Source organism: Lytechinus pictus, chromosome 7, assembly GCF_037042905.1.
Source record: "Lytechinus pictus isolate F3 Inbred chromosome 7, Lp3.0, whole genome shotgun sequence".
NCBI classification, from domain to species: domain Eukaryota; kingdom Metazoa; phylum Echinodermata; class Echinoidea; order Temnopleuroida; family Toxopneustidae; genus Lytechinus; species Lytechinus pictus.
Genome location: NC_087251.1, coordinates 31,172,085 through 31,187,811, shown reverse-complemented (window position 1 = coordinate 31,187,811; position 15,727 = coordinate 31,172,085). Strand labels below are relative to the sequence as shown.

The 15,727-nt window shown below is 37.3% G+C and overlaps 1 long non-coding RNA gene across 1 annotated transcript; it reads right to left on the bottom strand.

The window, feature by feature from the left end:
• Nucleotides 1-366: 366 nt before the first annotated feature.
• LOC135154757 (uncharacterized) lies at nucleotides 367-7,871 on the bottom strand. Its single transcript, XR_010294179.1, has 2 exons — nucleotides 7,623-7,871; nucleotides 367-3,469 (listed from the first exon to the last, which is right to left on the bottom strand). It is a non-coding gene; the product is annotated as an uncharacterized LOC135154757 (long non-coding RNA).
• Nucleotides 7,872-15,727: the final 7,856 nt, after the last annotated feature.

Below are 15,727 nucleotides of genomic sequence, written 5' to 3'. Positions count from 1 at the left end.
TGAAGTTCACTCTTTTAGTCTAAGGCATGTGTGGAAATGGGGTAGAGAATGAAGGTGCTTTCAAAATTGGTTGTTCGACTGTCTTTAAGCATTGCTATCATGTGCAAAATATAATGCAAGCAAATGGTCCTACCACCAAGTGTGAAAGTCCCTTCAGAGGGTGATCCAAATAAAGATGGATGGAAGGGAGAGGGAGGAAGAGATGAAGGGGGTGAGAAAGAATGAGAGAGAAGAACGTGAGATCAAGTGAGTGAGTTCACGAGGAAGAGTGGGAGAAAGGGAGAGAAAGAAGGATGGGAGGGATAAAGAGAGGGTGACAAGTTTTATATGAAATTGGTAAATGAATAAATACAAGTAGGCAAAACGAGGTGTAACTCATTCATTTAATTGAATGCATGTATAAATGAATAAAATAATGAATAAATGGACGAATGGACCGGGTGAATGATTAATAGTCATTCATTCATCCATCCATGTATTTGTATTCATTCATACATGCATTCATGCAATCATTTTGTTTCTGCAAGATTCCAGAAAATACAAGTATTATTACTACCGAACAATGGTGATAAACAAAATAGATAAAGAGTAAAATTACTACCCAGTCATGAACAATCTTGAGTAATAAAAAGTATTTAGAGGTATACGACAATTAGTACATATACCTGGGTATACTGAACATAAGCCTACAGTGATGCTAAACAGTTCAATAGTGAACCCCACCAGATAAAATGAACACATTCCAAAATATTCAAGTTCTGTCATCTTTTAGATATTTAATCTTGAAGTCATGAGATAAAATATTGCATTCAATAAAGTTTGTTTCTCTGGACTTGCCTGACATTGTATTGTTGCTGTCTGCATTCAACACTCAGCATGAAGGAATGCATTTTCTGGTGGGATTCACCAACTATTTAGCACCACTGTATATAAAATATCCATACTGATATCAATACTAATAGCCAAGATCAGGGAACAACTTTTGTAACAGGACTATGCAGGAGTGTTACATAGCACTCCTGCAAAAAAAAAATAATAAAGCCATATAATAAAAATCTTCGTGGTAAAGCTTTGTTTCCGGTAGCAACTTCTGTTTGGGTTTCGTGAGTTGGCTGAGTGAGGGGTGAGCATGGTTCAGTAGGGCTGAAAAATACCACTTTGGGGCTGTTACACCATTTACGGGGGTTATTTATGCGAAGATTGACATGCACATTTTGGATTAAAATAAATGTGAATTGCTTTAATTGTCAGAAACGACCAATAAGTTCGAAGTTGATGTATAAAGAAAAATGACACTAGAAAATCCACTTTTCTAGTTCTGTGTCTGTAACACGTCTACCACTCCACGTTATGTTGCTGCTCATAATTATAACAAATGTTGCAGGGTGATAACTCTTGTGTTTTGATGAACAAGTTGGCATAGATAAAACTATTCTACATACAACAAACTATATATTTTGATGTCCAAAGTGCACCTTGATCTAGGCTGTATAGGCTACACCGCAAATACATGTACATATAGCTGTTAAACTGGTACTCCGAATTGAAAATAATCTTTTTCTCATCAAAGTTAATAGAGTAAGATAATGACCGAGCAAAATGCTGAAAGTTTCATTAAAATATAACAAATAACGAAGTTATTGAATGTTAAAGTTTAGTAAAAAAAAAAAAAAAAAAATGCGGAAACGGCACGCCGTCATGAATATCAACACTGAGGGCTGATGACGCAATGTCCCCACGTTCTATTTTCTTATGTCATTACACGAAATCACAATTATATTATATTTTGAAACATATATTTCCCCTTGTAATAAATTAAGTTGCAGTAATAATTATCTTACACATTCAATCAGATATCTGTCCAATTTTTTAATTCTTGATGATTTAAAGATTTAAATGAATATAATAGAATACAGCCTGGAGTACCATTTTAAAAGGGAAAGTTCGACCTGAAGAAAGGTTTGTTGTAATAATACCAGAAAAAAATATTGGTGACGGTCTGAGGATAAGAAAGTTATTAGAATGTCAAGTTTTGGATTTGTGATGTCATAAACGAGCAGCTGCCCCGTTATGTTAATATAAAATTTATAGATTTTTTTTAATTGTTCATGATGGCTAGAATTTATTTTCTTTTTCTGGTAATATACTGAAGATACAATGAAAACTATTTTCATTTTTTGAGAAATTGACATTTCACTGATTTTTTTTTACTACACGATATTAGATTTCCTCAAACCTTCACCAATATTTTTCTGCTATTTTTACAATGATCTTTTGCCAGGGTGAACTACCTTTAAGTATAAAATAAACTAGATCAATCACAATTTCTTGAATCATATTTCGCAAGATACAAGTGAATATCAAAATTTATCTGGTATGTAAGCTTTGGTACCGAAAGTTGGCACCAGAAGCCCTGGCCGACCGACCAGGACAAACGGCCAGATGCGAAATTTCATGGGCAAAAAAAAGGGCAAGGTTTATACACTGTAAAAACACTGTTTGAAGTTGTAATCACGATTTTTAAGCCCGTCACTCCAACAGCGATTGTTTAAAATTTCAGTTGTTTAAAAGTTTTAAATCCTCGTTGTTATTTAAAGAGGATGTCTACCCCCAACATAAAATTGAAAAGAAAAACCAAACAAGCATGATTTGTTCAAAAGTTCATCAAATTGAATGTAAAATAAGAAAGTTATATTTGGAAGTCCGCTTAATTTCACATGTTTCCTTTGCATAATGTGAAGCATATAGTTTCTCCCTAAATGTGTAAAATTTGCATTGTTTCAATCTCTTGTGAACAAATTAATATTTTCATTATTTTCAATTCTGCAAAAATGGAAATAAAGTATAATTCATACATCAAAATATTTTCAAAATAAGAAAATGAGTGTAAGACAGCATCGACTTTCTCAATGAACCAATTACTGTGATAGGGTTTTTTGTGACAAACAAGCACAAGTTTAAATGTCACATATCTCATCCTTGATTAAATTTTCAGTATTGTGCTTGTTTGATTTTTCTAAATTTATTTACATTATTACGGACTTGACATTTAACAGGAACGTTTCCCTCACGTAACGTAAAGTTCCCCATGCAGGCTCGAGCCGTTTGAAGACCAACTGGATCTTTGCATCACCCCTCATCATGATGAGACTGTATCGGGTGAACTTTGTAGTCATAGTATCGGCTTGGTATATTCCTCAACCAAAGTCCACTGCCCAGACCCTATTCTTCCTCCTGGTATAACTGGGTCCTTTCAAATGGGAAATCGGATTGGCCTTTCAATAATGACGTCAGACCTCATCTCATCAAAAGATATTCCCACATGTGGATGCCTTCCAAGCAACATTCTCCTATCCACCTGACCCGTCATCACCACCTGATGAAATCCTCAGTGCTCCATTCCTCATGCAATATGTGGTGGTATTCCATAGGGTAGAACATCTTGGTCAGCACCAGGTTAATTCTTGCGCTGATGGAGAAAATAAAAAGGGAAAGGAAATAAGTGAAACAGTACATGTACCTTTTCTCTCAAGTTTCCACATGATAACAGACCGATAGCCTGTTTTTATAAAGAGTTGCGAATATGGAATTTTATTCAGAGTGGCAACTACCATGGTGACAGGGGTTAACAGCTAATCACAGTCAAGGTTTCATTTGGTAGTAGCAATAATTGCAAAGTCAACGAAGTTGTAACTTTTTTCTTATTTGCCCTGTCTGCATAAGACTCCTGTTAACCGATTTCTATTGCCGCACAGTGCGGAATACGTCTCATATTGACTCATAATTGGTATATTGGTATTTTTAATTTCATCTCAAAATATCGAAATGTGTTTTGAAGATTTATGTATACATAAAATAATCATTTTGAACTTGCCAAACATCATATCCCTGTACAAAAAAAAGGTCGATATAGGTGTTATATAAACCTGTTCGTAATTTAGAAACGACTTTAAAAACGAATGGTAAATACTTTCTTGGAAGCTAAATCAATACCAATGAAAATGTAGGCTGAATCCCCGGGTGAATCATTAAAAAGGTCTACTGACCTGGTAAATGACATTTAACGACTGTTTGCAGTGACTCATGTGGAGGATACATTATCTCCCAAATCATATTGTGCAAGCGCGAAGCGCAAGCTCGAAATTTTTTATATTCTTATCTGAAAACCGCACATTATTTTTTTCTCATTTTAGAACAATTTGTGCATCTAAATAAACAATTAATGTGAGCGTAAAGTAGAGGTTGATTTTTTATATACTGATCAAAAGGGAAGTTAGCACTTATCAACTTTGTGGATGCCACTATAAATGATGCGAGCTGAATATTCTTCGCGATTTAGACCTAAAAAACGGGATATTGTAAGCACCTTTTGTAATCAAACAGTTAATGTGAATGAAAAGGGGACATATCATTTTGAGCAGATTAATATGTCACTCAAGACAATGAGAGCGAAATTCGCCCCATCAAAAATTTTGAGAGGGCGAGATTTCGCGTATCTGGCAAAATTTACATTTTTACACCAAATTCAAATTTTGTGATAGATTTTGACATAATATTACAAAATGATTTTTTTTTACCCCTCTCTCTTTCCTTTTCTCGTTTTTTCTTGGTCGTTAAGAATTTTTGGGGCAAGCGCCAAGCCCCCATCTTTTCGGTGAGTCCAGAAAAACAAACTTCATTGAATGTAATATTTTATCACCTGAATTCACAATGAAATATCTAAAACATGGCAAAACTTGAACACTTTAAATAATTATATTCATTTTTCATGGGGTTTACTATCTTTTGAGCAGCACTGTCTATAATGAACTGATTTTTTTTACTATCCAATTTATCCCCCTCCCTCGTTTTATTCACACCTTTCACTTCTCTTCTCATCTCCTTCATTTTTGTTTTCTTCCTTTTATTTTTGTTCATCGTAGAAAGAACATAAAATGTGCACTAAACAAAAGAAAATAGAGCACTTTCAGCAAGGTAATGGTGCACTGGTCATACATAAATAGATTACCTTTTGGGGTTGCTTTAAACCTCGAAATGACATGAAATGGCATAAACCCAGTACTGTCTTTCTCTTCATTTAGTTTATCTTCTGAGCAAGAGAACAATTTTTAATTACAGAGCAATGCAAAATTTAATATAATAGAGACCGAAAACAGAAGTCTCGAGGCAAGTTTATATTTTTACACACTACAAAACGGACGCATCCGAGAATGAATCAACAATGGTACGCCAGGATTCGCGATCTGACAAGAGAGTTGGTAAATCATGTAACAAATTATTAGTATCCCTTCATATGCAATCAACAAAATTTAAAGGTCTCCGTCCTCTCGTTTTATGAGGGAGGTGCAACAAAAGTACATCAAAAATAAATTCCTTCTCACTACGGAAACAGTGACCAGCAAATCTCGTACTTCGTTTAATTACCGTGGTGGAGATAGGTGGAAGGTCTCCATAAATTTCATATTTTGTTTTGTTATATCTTTAAAGCGAAACTAAACAGTGTGGGATAAGAATCATGCTTCCTCTACTATTTTGTTGAAAGCCAATCCTCAGCATAATATATTTTGTATTATAGTAAGAGAACTTGGAACGGTATTAGTGTTGGAAACAGCGGTGGCCCATACTACTTCTACATCTACTTAAGATATACTATTACTACTTCAGTATTTACTCGTACTATACTTGCCACTGTAAATAAGTATATTGTTTTTATTGCTATATATAGTTACCTTGTATTTTTTTTTCATTTTCATTTCGTTTATCTCAATTTCCTGTTTTGTTTCGTACATCTTGATAAAAGCTATTAACATAATGCGTATAGTCAAGATTATGCTCGATAGAGTAGCAGTATCATGGTGAAGATTCAAATATTAGATATAATAAAGGCAACAAAACAGTTTTGCCTTCAAAATGCATTGGGTTTACAGGGTTTAAAATCATTAAGGCTAGTGTTTGATCAGGGCTAAGGCATGCAAATCAAAGACCAAGGCATTGAAGGTCTTGCACTATAAGGCACCACAACACTGATAAATATATACTAGTATAGGGCTATTCTTTGTGGTCAAGAATGGGGGGGGGGTTGTCATTTGAGCGATTTGGGGGTCGACTTTAGCCCCCAAGGCCCCTCCTCCAATCCTTATCTATATACTTTATCATATAATATCCCTCCCCTTCGTATTGACAATAAATGGAAAGTTATTTGTTTGGTTATTGGAGGGTTTTTGAAAGTTTATACATTATGGGTTCTTTTACAATCAAGACATTTTAAAGGCTGCCTTTGCAGTATCTGAATTTGCAAGCTATTAATTGGCAACTACTGTCAGAGCAACCTGGAATAGAAAGAATGAAAACAAAACTGAAATACACTATACATTTATTTCTTGAAATTCGCCATATCTGACATTATGAGCGAAATGTTATCACAATGTTGAGCCCATGCATCATATTAGCATTCATTATACATTGTTTTACCAATCATAATTGATTACTATATTGAGATTGTTTAAGAACTGAAAAATAAAAAAAAGACACAATCCTTTCCAATATGTTTTTTCCTTATTCGGCATTTTTACGCATATAGGATCTATTCATCACTTGATTTGTCCTTAAGAACACTAGTAGGCCTATATAGGCCTACATGCAAAAAAAAAAGAATTTTAACTTCAATCACATCCTATGTGTTTTCACAAACGGGCAGTTGACGTCCGAATGTTGTGAAAACTGTTTCTGTCCCAAAGGGTCCTCTTGAAGGTCAAGTCTACCCCAACAAAAAGTTAATTTGAATAAAAAGAAAAATCCAACAAGCATAACACTGAAAATTTCATCAAACTCGGATGTAAAATAAGAAAGTTATGACATTTTAAAGTTCTGCTTAATTTCACAAAACAGTAATATATGCACATCCTGTTTGGTATGAGGGGACTGATGACGTCATCCACTCACTATTTCTTTTATATTTTATTATGTGGAATATGAAATATTCTAATTTTCTCCTCATTGTCAAGTGAATCAACGATTAATTTCTCCCTGAACATGTGGGATTAGCATTGTTTAATACCATATAGATCAGTCAAGTTGGTCCCTATTGTCAAATTTGTAAAAAATGAAATATTGTATAAAATAATTGAAAGAAATAGTGAGTGAAGGAAAACATCACCGACTGTCTTATTTGCATGTCACTGTTTTGTGAACAATAAGCGAAACTTTAAAATTTCATAACTTTCTTATTCTTCATCCGATTTCGATGAAATTTTTGGCGTTATGCTAGTTTGATTTTTCTTTGTTTATTCAAGTCACCATTTTTCTGTGGTGGACTTGACCTTTAAAAACAACAACAACCAAGCAATAAAATAGTGGGCGACTTTACGTTTGTCACAATTTAAAATTAATTATATTTTACTCGTTTACAACGCACACACGCGCACACGCATGAATTGAGGAAACATATGACCTTTCTTTAAAAAAAGCTGCAAATAGTAAATGATTCTAAAACAACACATTTGCACTTTTCAAACACCAATATTTTATTCGGGTTAGGCGTCCGCAACGGTTGGCATACACCCTTTTCGAGCCATTTTAAGAGGTTTCACTTGTTGGAACATTATTCATTTCATTTCACTTACCTTGTTATCACCAAACTAATGTTACAAATCACTTGAAGATGTTCCCATCATTTTCTCTCATTCGCAGTAATATCAGTAAAAGAAAATCAGTGTTTGTTGTCCTGTTAATACACTGTTTGAATTTAGCCTTGAGGACATCATTTCTTTGAACTCTAGCATTTACGCCGTTGCATTCTTGCCGGCAAAAGACATTCACCTGTCAGCTATTCAACATCCGCCATTGTGTGTTCGTCTTTTTCGCCTCAGTGCATCTATTATCTGGGTGGACATTGCATCCGGCCTTTGTCAATTAATGTATATTCAATAAAATTCCATTCCCAGGGACCAGCTTTTTGACATTGGGAGGGGCGGACTGTGACCCGGAGGAGACGATGATTTGAGGGGCACTTAATTATTTGTGAACAATGCTGTGCCCCTCCAATGCTTTGTCTCCTCCGGGTCACGATCCGCCACTGATGGGAGGGAGGAGGGGGGGGGGGCGGGCGGAAAAATGAATCCCTTTCCCCCATCGGCCGCTCGAAGATCTAAAGTTAAAAACTGTTTGATGAATGGGGGAGGGGAGGAGTAAAAGTATATTTCACCTTCATTTTAATAAACAAGAAAGGGTATCTTAAACTTAGGCATGTATACAAAATGCGACCGCGAAGCGCGAGATTAAAAAAAATATTTATCATGTAATTAGACTAAAAAATAAACACACCAAGCACTTTTGAAATCATGAGCAAGATGCATGCGTATCTGATATGGAAATAATGCTAGCGCGTGGTGTGAGCTGAAATTATATTACGAAGTGTATCATATTACTGAACACGTAAATTCAATCATATTATTAAAAAAATACATCAAACTTTCACCGTAAGTACACAGGCGCGGATCCATGGGGGGGGGGGGCCGAGGGGGCCTTGGCACCCCCCCTTCGGCTAAAAAAAAAAAAGAAGAGAGGGAAAGAAAGAGAAAAAAGAGGGGAAGAGGGGAAAGAAAAGAAGAAAAAGAAGAAAGGGAGAGGGGGAAGAAGGGAAGAAAAAAGAGAGAGGAAAAGGGGGGAAAGAAAAGAGGAAAGGAGAGAGGGAGAGGGGGAAAGGAAAAGGAGAAAAAAAGAGAGAGGAAGAAGGAGGAAAGAAGAGAAGAGAGAGAAAGGGGAAAAGAAGAGGGGAAAAGAGAGAGGAAGAGGGGAAAAGGAAAAGGAAAAAAAGGAGAGAGAGGAAGAGGGAAGAAAGAAGAGGAAAAAAGAGAGAGAAGGGGGGAAGAAAAGAAGAAAAGGGGAAAGGAAAAGAAGAAAAGGGAGGGGGAGAGGGGGAAGAAAAAAGAAGAAGAGGGGAAAGAAAAGGAGAGAGAGGAAGAGTGAGGAAAGAAGAGAGAGAAAAAAGAGGGGAAAAAAAGAAGAAAAAAGAAGAGGGGAAAGAAAAGAAAAAAAAGGAGAGGGGAAAGAAAGAGAAAAAAAGAGGAAGAGGGGGAAGGAAGAGAAGAAAAGGGAGGGGGAGGGGGAGAAAAAAGAGGAAGAGGGGAAGAAGAGGGGGGGGGGAGAGAGAGGAAGAGGGGAAAAGGAAAAGGAGGCAGAGGGAAGAAAGAAGAGAAGAAAAAAGAGAGAGAACGGGGGAAAGAAAAGAAGAAAAGGGGAGAGGAAGAGGGGAAAGGACGAGAAGAAAAAAAGAGGAAGAGGAGGAAAGAAAATGATGTTCGAACCAAAAGGGCGCCGAAATGATGTTCGAATGAATGTCAAAATGATGTTCGAAATGGGGGCCGAATTGATGTTCGAACGGGGGGGGGGAGGGGCGAATTGATGTTCGACGTTGAGGCGCCAAATTGATGTTCGAACTAGGGGGCGCCAAATTGATGTTGGAACTAGGGGGCGCCAAATTGATACTTGAGCTAGGGGGGGCCGAAATGATATTCGAACTAGGGGCGCCAAATTGATGTTGGACCTACATGTAGGGGCACCGAATTGATATTCAAACTAGGAGGGCGCCGAAATTATGTTCGAAGGGATGTTAAAGTGATGTTCGAACTGGGGGCGCCAGATTTATACTCGAACTAGGTGGGGGGGGGGGGAGGGGGCCGAATCGATGTTCGAACTAGGGGGGCGCCAAATTGATACTCGAACTAGGGGCCTCAGAATTGTTGTTGGAACTAGGGGGCGATGTTGGTGTTGGACCTACATGTAGGGGCGCCGAATTGATATTCGATCTAGGAGGGCGCCAAAATGATGTCCGAAGGGATGTTAAAATGATGTTCGAAATGGGGGCGCCAAATTGATACTCGAACTAGGGGGGGGGGGCGAATCGATGTTCGAGCTAGGGGGCGCCAAACTGATACTCAAACTAGGGGGGCGCCGAATCGATGTTCGAACTAGGGGGCGCCAAATTGATACTCGAGCTAGGGGGGCGTAATGATATTCGAACTAGGGAAGCCAAATTGAGTTCGAAGGGATGCCAAAATGATGTTCGAACTAGGGGCACCACATTGGTGTTTGAACTAGGGGGCGCCGAATTGATATTCGAACTAGGGGCGCCAATTTGATGTTCCAACTGGGGGCACCAAATTGATGTTCGACCTAGGGAGGCCAAATAGATGTTCGACGTAGGGGGAGGGGGGTTGCGCCGAATTGATGTTCGACGTAGGGGCGCAAAATTTATGTTCGACATCGGGGAGCGCCGATTGAATGTTCGAACTATGGGGCTCCGAATTGATGTTTGAACAAGGGGGAGGGGGCAAATTAATTTTCGAACTAGATGGGTGCGCCAAATTGATGTTTGAACTGGGAGGGGCGCCAAATTGATGTTCGAACTAGGGGAGCGCCGAATTGATGTTCAAACTAGCGGGGCGCCAAATTGATGTTCGAACTAGGGGAGCGCTAATTTGATGTTTGACCATAGGGCGACAAATACATGTTTCAGAAGGGGGAGGGCAAAGTGATATTTCACATGGCGCCAAATTCATGTTCAACCGAGGGCGCCAAATTGACGTTGAACTTAGGGGGCTCCATGCAAATTCATGTTCGACCGGGGGCGCAACATTGCTCGTATTGCCTGTTTATAGTGAAATTTATTTCCTGCCCAATAAGGTTACATTAATGCGGCTGATTTAAAATATCCCGTTTTTACGATAATAGACAAAAATCAATGTGCTCGAGTTTGAAGTTTGTTTGGCGAGATAGGTATCCCGTTCAGGGTCAGAAAAGGGGTTAATATCAAATTCAGCTGGCGCTACGCGCTCGCAATATTTGATTAGTGAGGTGTGTATCCTCTCCATCGATCACACGTACATATGTCCTTAAAATGTTAGTGTTTTTCAAGTCAATATACATAGGCCGATCCAGGGGGCAAAGTTTTTGCCCCCCCCCCCCCATGGTGGTGCAAAAAAAGGAAAGAAAAAGAAAAAAAATACGAAGAGAAAAAGGAAAAACTTTTAGAATAGGAATTATACCTTGAAAGAGTCCTTCTTAAGTCAGTATATAAAAGAATTGAGCTCGCGCTTCGCGCTCGCATCACTGTTTAGTTATATACGCATCCCGACCTCACAGGTTTTTTATGCGAACGAGAAGCACAAGCTGAAAATATTTTATATTCTAATCCAACAACTGAAAATGTCCTTTTCATTTCATCATTTAAAAAATTTTCAGCTAGCGCTTCGCGCTCGCATTCATTTCTTAAGGGACAAGTCCACCCCCCCAAAAAAAAATGTTGATTTGAATAAATAGAGAAAAATCAAACAAGCATTATGCTGAAAATTTCATCAAAATCGGATGTAAAAAAAAAAATTATGACATTAAAAAAAAAAAAATTTGCTTATTTTTCAAAAAACAGTGATATGCACAACTCAGTGACATGCAAATGCGACAGTCGATGATGTCCCTCACTCACTAGTTCCTTTGTTTTTTATTGTTAGAATTATACAATATTTCATTTTTTACAGATTTTACAATATGGACCAACTTGATTGAACCATTTAGTATTAAACAATGCTAATTGCTCGTGTTCAGGGAGGAATTAATCGTTGTTTCACACGACAACGGAGAAAAATTGAATATTTCATATACTAATATACAAAATGAAGTAGTGAGTGAGTGATGTTATTAGTCTCCTCATTTGCATACCGACAAGGATGTGAATATAACTGGTTTGTGAAATTAAGCGAAACTTTAAAATGTTGTAGGCACTAGCGTACCTACGGGGGGGGGGCAGAGGGGGCAGCCTGCCCCCCTGACGAGCCACAACCCATGCAAATGACGTATCCCTGCCCCCCTGACGAGCTTGAAAGACCTTTTTTGCCCCCCCCCCCTGACGAGCTTGAAGACCTTTATTGCCCCCCCCCTGACGAGCTTAATTTAATTTTTTAATTTTGTGATTGGAGACCTTTTTTTTTTTTGCTTGCTTGTCAAATTTTTTGGCCGACGGTTTTGCCCCCCCTGTGGAAAATCCTAGGTACACCACTGATTGTAGGCCTACCTATTATCTTTGTGTATTTCATATAAGATTCTCAAAATATTCCTTTTCAGGTGTCTCGATTGTCAAAAATGAAGGCCTATGAGCTAGCGCTGTGCGCTCGCATTTTGATTGGTGAGTTCTGTATACCTATACAGTGGCGTAACTACCAGGGGGTATGGTGGGCACGTGCCCCCTATCGGCTGCCCCCCCCCCCCCCAAAAAAAAAAAAAAAAAAAAAAAAAAAAAAAAACGGGGAAAAGGAGAAAAAGAGGGAGAAAGGAAAAGAAACGTAATGTTTATTATAATGTTATATTATATCATAATCATGTTACATAAGAAGCTTTTTTTTTCATGACTTTATGAAACAGTTTGCTCAGGGCCTATGTCTTCATTGTTCCTGGTCATACTCCTGGTGCTCGCATAGACTGTTTAACGAGATGTATAATCCTGTTGTACTAAAACCTCCCGTTTTCAAATCAATATACACCAAATATATTTCCTCGCAATTCGAGTTATTATTGTTTTATGTAGTGACATTTGCTTCTTTTTCATGACTACTTAAAGGAGAATGAAAACATTGGAACAAGATAGTTTGTGTGAAAACAGAAAAGTCAAAGAAACAGATTAACGAAAGTTTGAGAAAAATCAGACAATTAATGAGAAATTTATGAGCATTTGAATATTGTGATCACTAATGCTATTGAGATCCTCAAATTAGCAATGCGACCAAGATGTTAGATGACACTTGTGAACAACTCTCCCCATTTCTTTAGTATATATTTCACTTAAATTGCCGCTTTTCAAAAGGCTTTATCACATCTATCAGTAGATCATGTGTTCTTTCTATAGGAGGGCATGTAATACAGATTTTTAAAGAATACATCATGGTTAAAAGTTTGTATCACCACAAGAAAAAGCAGAAAGAGACATTTTGAGGGTATTTTATAGTCCATCAAAGGGAAGGTTGTTCACTTGTGACATCACACATCCTTGTCGCATTGCCAAAGGGAGGATCTCCATAGCACTAGTGATTGCAATATTCAAATGCTCATAACTTTCTTATTATTTATCCGATTTTTCTCAAACTTTCTTTTTTCTTATTCTTTGATTTTTCTGTTTCGTCACAAGCCTACTTATTCCAAAGGTTTCATTCCCCTTTAAAGTGATTGCCCAATTTTAAGGTCTTAATATAAAACATTTCCTGTCCGTTGCTAACGTTCGCATTAGTTGATTGGTGAGATGTCTGCTCTTCATGAATTCCTAAAATCAGTCCTTAAAATGTCAATTTTTCTGATCTGAATATAAAATTTTTTTAGCTCGCGCTTCGCGCTCGCATCATTTGGTTAGTGAAATACGTTAGGACTTAGTGAATTCCTACAAACAAGCCTTGGAATGCCCCTCTTCAGGTCTGAATTTCATAAATTTTCAGCTCGCGCTTCGCGCTCGCAGTATTTGATTAGTGAGATGCGTATGATAATCATGATTACAATGACTACAAAAAGTGCTTCATATGTTTAGATGTAATTCTAACAAAATCAGCAAAGGATGCCACTATCATTAGATGACTATGCTGAGATATTTATACTCTTAATGGATACCTAAAATATAGTCCTTAAAATGTCCCTGTTTGGGGTCAATATATACAAAAATTTCAGCTCGCGCTTCGCGCTCGCATTGTTTGTTTAGCGAGACAGGTACGTATCACGATTACAAAAAATTTGCTGATAATGTCCCTTTTAGGTCTGAATATCAAAAATTTTCAGCTCACGCTTCGCGCTCGCATTATTTAATCAGTGAGATACTTATCCGTTTAATGGCATTGCATGTCCTTAAAATTTCTCTATTAGGTCAGCATACCTGGCTACTGAGCGCGCTCCCTAAGTGACACCAAATTTGTGGTGGTGCCCCCCCCCCCCAATGCCGTGACCCACGGTACGCCACTGTACCAATATATTCTATAACAAACTACTTGAATTCCCCCCATTTAAAAATTTCGGATCGCGATTTGTGCTCGCATTATTTGCTATAAATGTATCAACCCATGAATGCTGTTCATGATTACAAAAAATATAAAATATCCAGTTTTTCAGGCCTCATGCACTGTCAACCTCATGCACTGTCAACAAATTTCACGCACTCATTAGGCTTATTAGATTAAAGGGGAATCCAACCCAAATAAAAACTTGTTTTTATAAGGAAAAGAAAAATCAGACAGGTTGACAGGTGAAAGTTTGAACAATATTGGACAAACAACAAGAAAGTTATGAATTTTTAAAAGTTGTAAATATTGGTAATCACTATACCCATGGAGACTTCAAATTGGCCGCATATGGGATGCCATAGTGATGTAAGGCAAGGACTACTCTTCCATGTACTCCAATACATATTATGGCTAAAATGTCATTTTCCCCAAAAGTTTTATTTCAAATTATATTTTTCTTTCATGAGGACATTAAACAATATACTACCTGGGTTATATTTAGATTACTGCCCCAGGGGAATGGGTACTTAGGAGAAAACCACAAATCCCTGATAATAAAGTACATGGCCTATGGGAAAGTTGTCCTTGCCCCTTGCCATAATTTACTTACCCAGTTGCCAATTTGAAATCTACATAGTATTAGTGATCTCAATTTCAAAGCAGCTATAACTTTCTTTTTGCTTGTCCGATTTCTTTCAAACTTTCACCATTCTGTTTAATTTATTTTTCTCCTTCCAAACACAATATTTAATGGCCAAGGCTGGATTCCCCTTTAATAAATATGAAATAATTTTTTTTATGAATTCATAACTAAATTGTCCCTTTTTCAGAAAAATATATCGACAAGTTTTAGGAAGAGGAATAGAAGATAGGCATCATTTTTATATAATGACAAAATGTCCTTAGGCCTTAAATGTCTCGATCCTAGGTTAAAATAATAATAAAATATCAGCTCGCGCTTCGCTCGCATCATTTATTAAGTGCTTTCCACATCCACTTCACAATTCCCCTATATACACAGTGCTTTAAATATTTCTTAAATTGACCCATTTCATATCGGAATTTCAAATATTATTTCCAGCTCGCGATCCGCGCTCGCATTATTGATTTTCATGATGAAAAATTAAATGTATTCAGAATGCCCAGATTCTGTCTAACTCTAAAACACGTGCACGCATGTTTATTGAGATACGCATCTTGATCTTATTAAAAACGTGCTAAAATTATCCAGTTTCAGATCAGAATATCAAAAATTTTCTGCTCGCGCTTTGCGCTCGCATTATTAATGTAGGAAGATACAAAAAACTACCCATCATTTTTCATGAGTGACAAAACATGAATCGAGTGTCCCGTTGGGGGTTTGAAATCTAATTTTTTAGGTTGGAATATCAAAAATGTTCAGCTCGCGCTTTGCGCTCGCATTATTTAATCGTTGAAATATGTATCGTCTGAATCGCTAATTCAAAACGTCCTTAACAGGTCCCTTTTCGACCAGGCCAGAACGCACATTAAAAATTTCTGCTCGCGCTTCGCGCTCGTAGTAATTATCTAATTACATACGCATCTTGTTCAGGTTCACAAACATTGCCCAGAATGTTCAATTTTCAGGTCAAAATACATGAAATTTAATTATTTTTTTATATCGCATAGGGCTTATGAGATTATTGCACATTAATGTTGTTTATAAAGTAAAGCTAGGA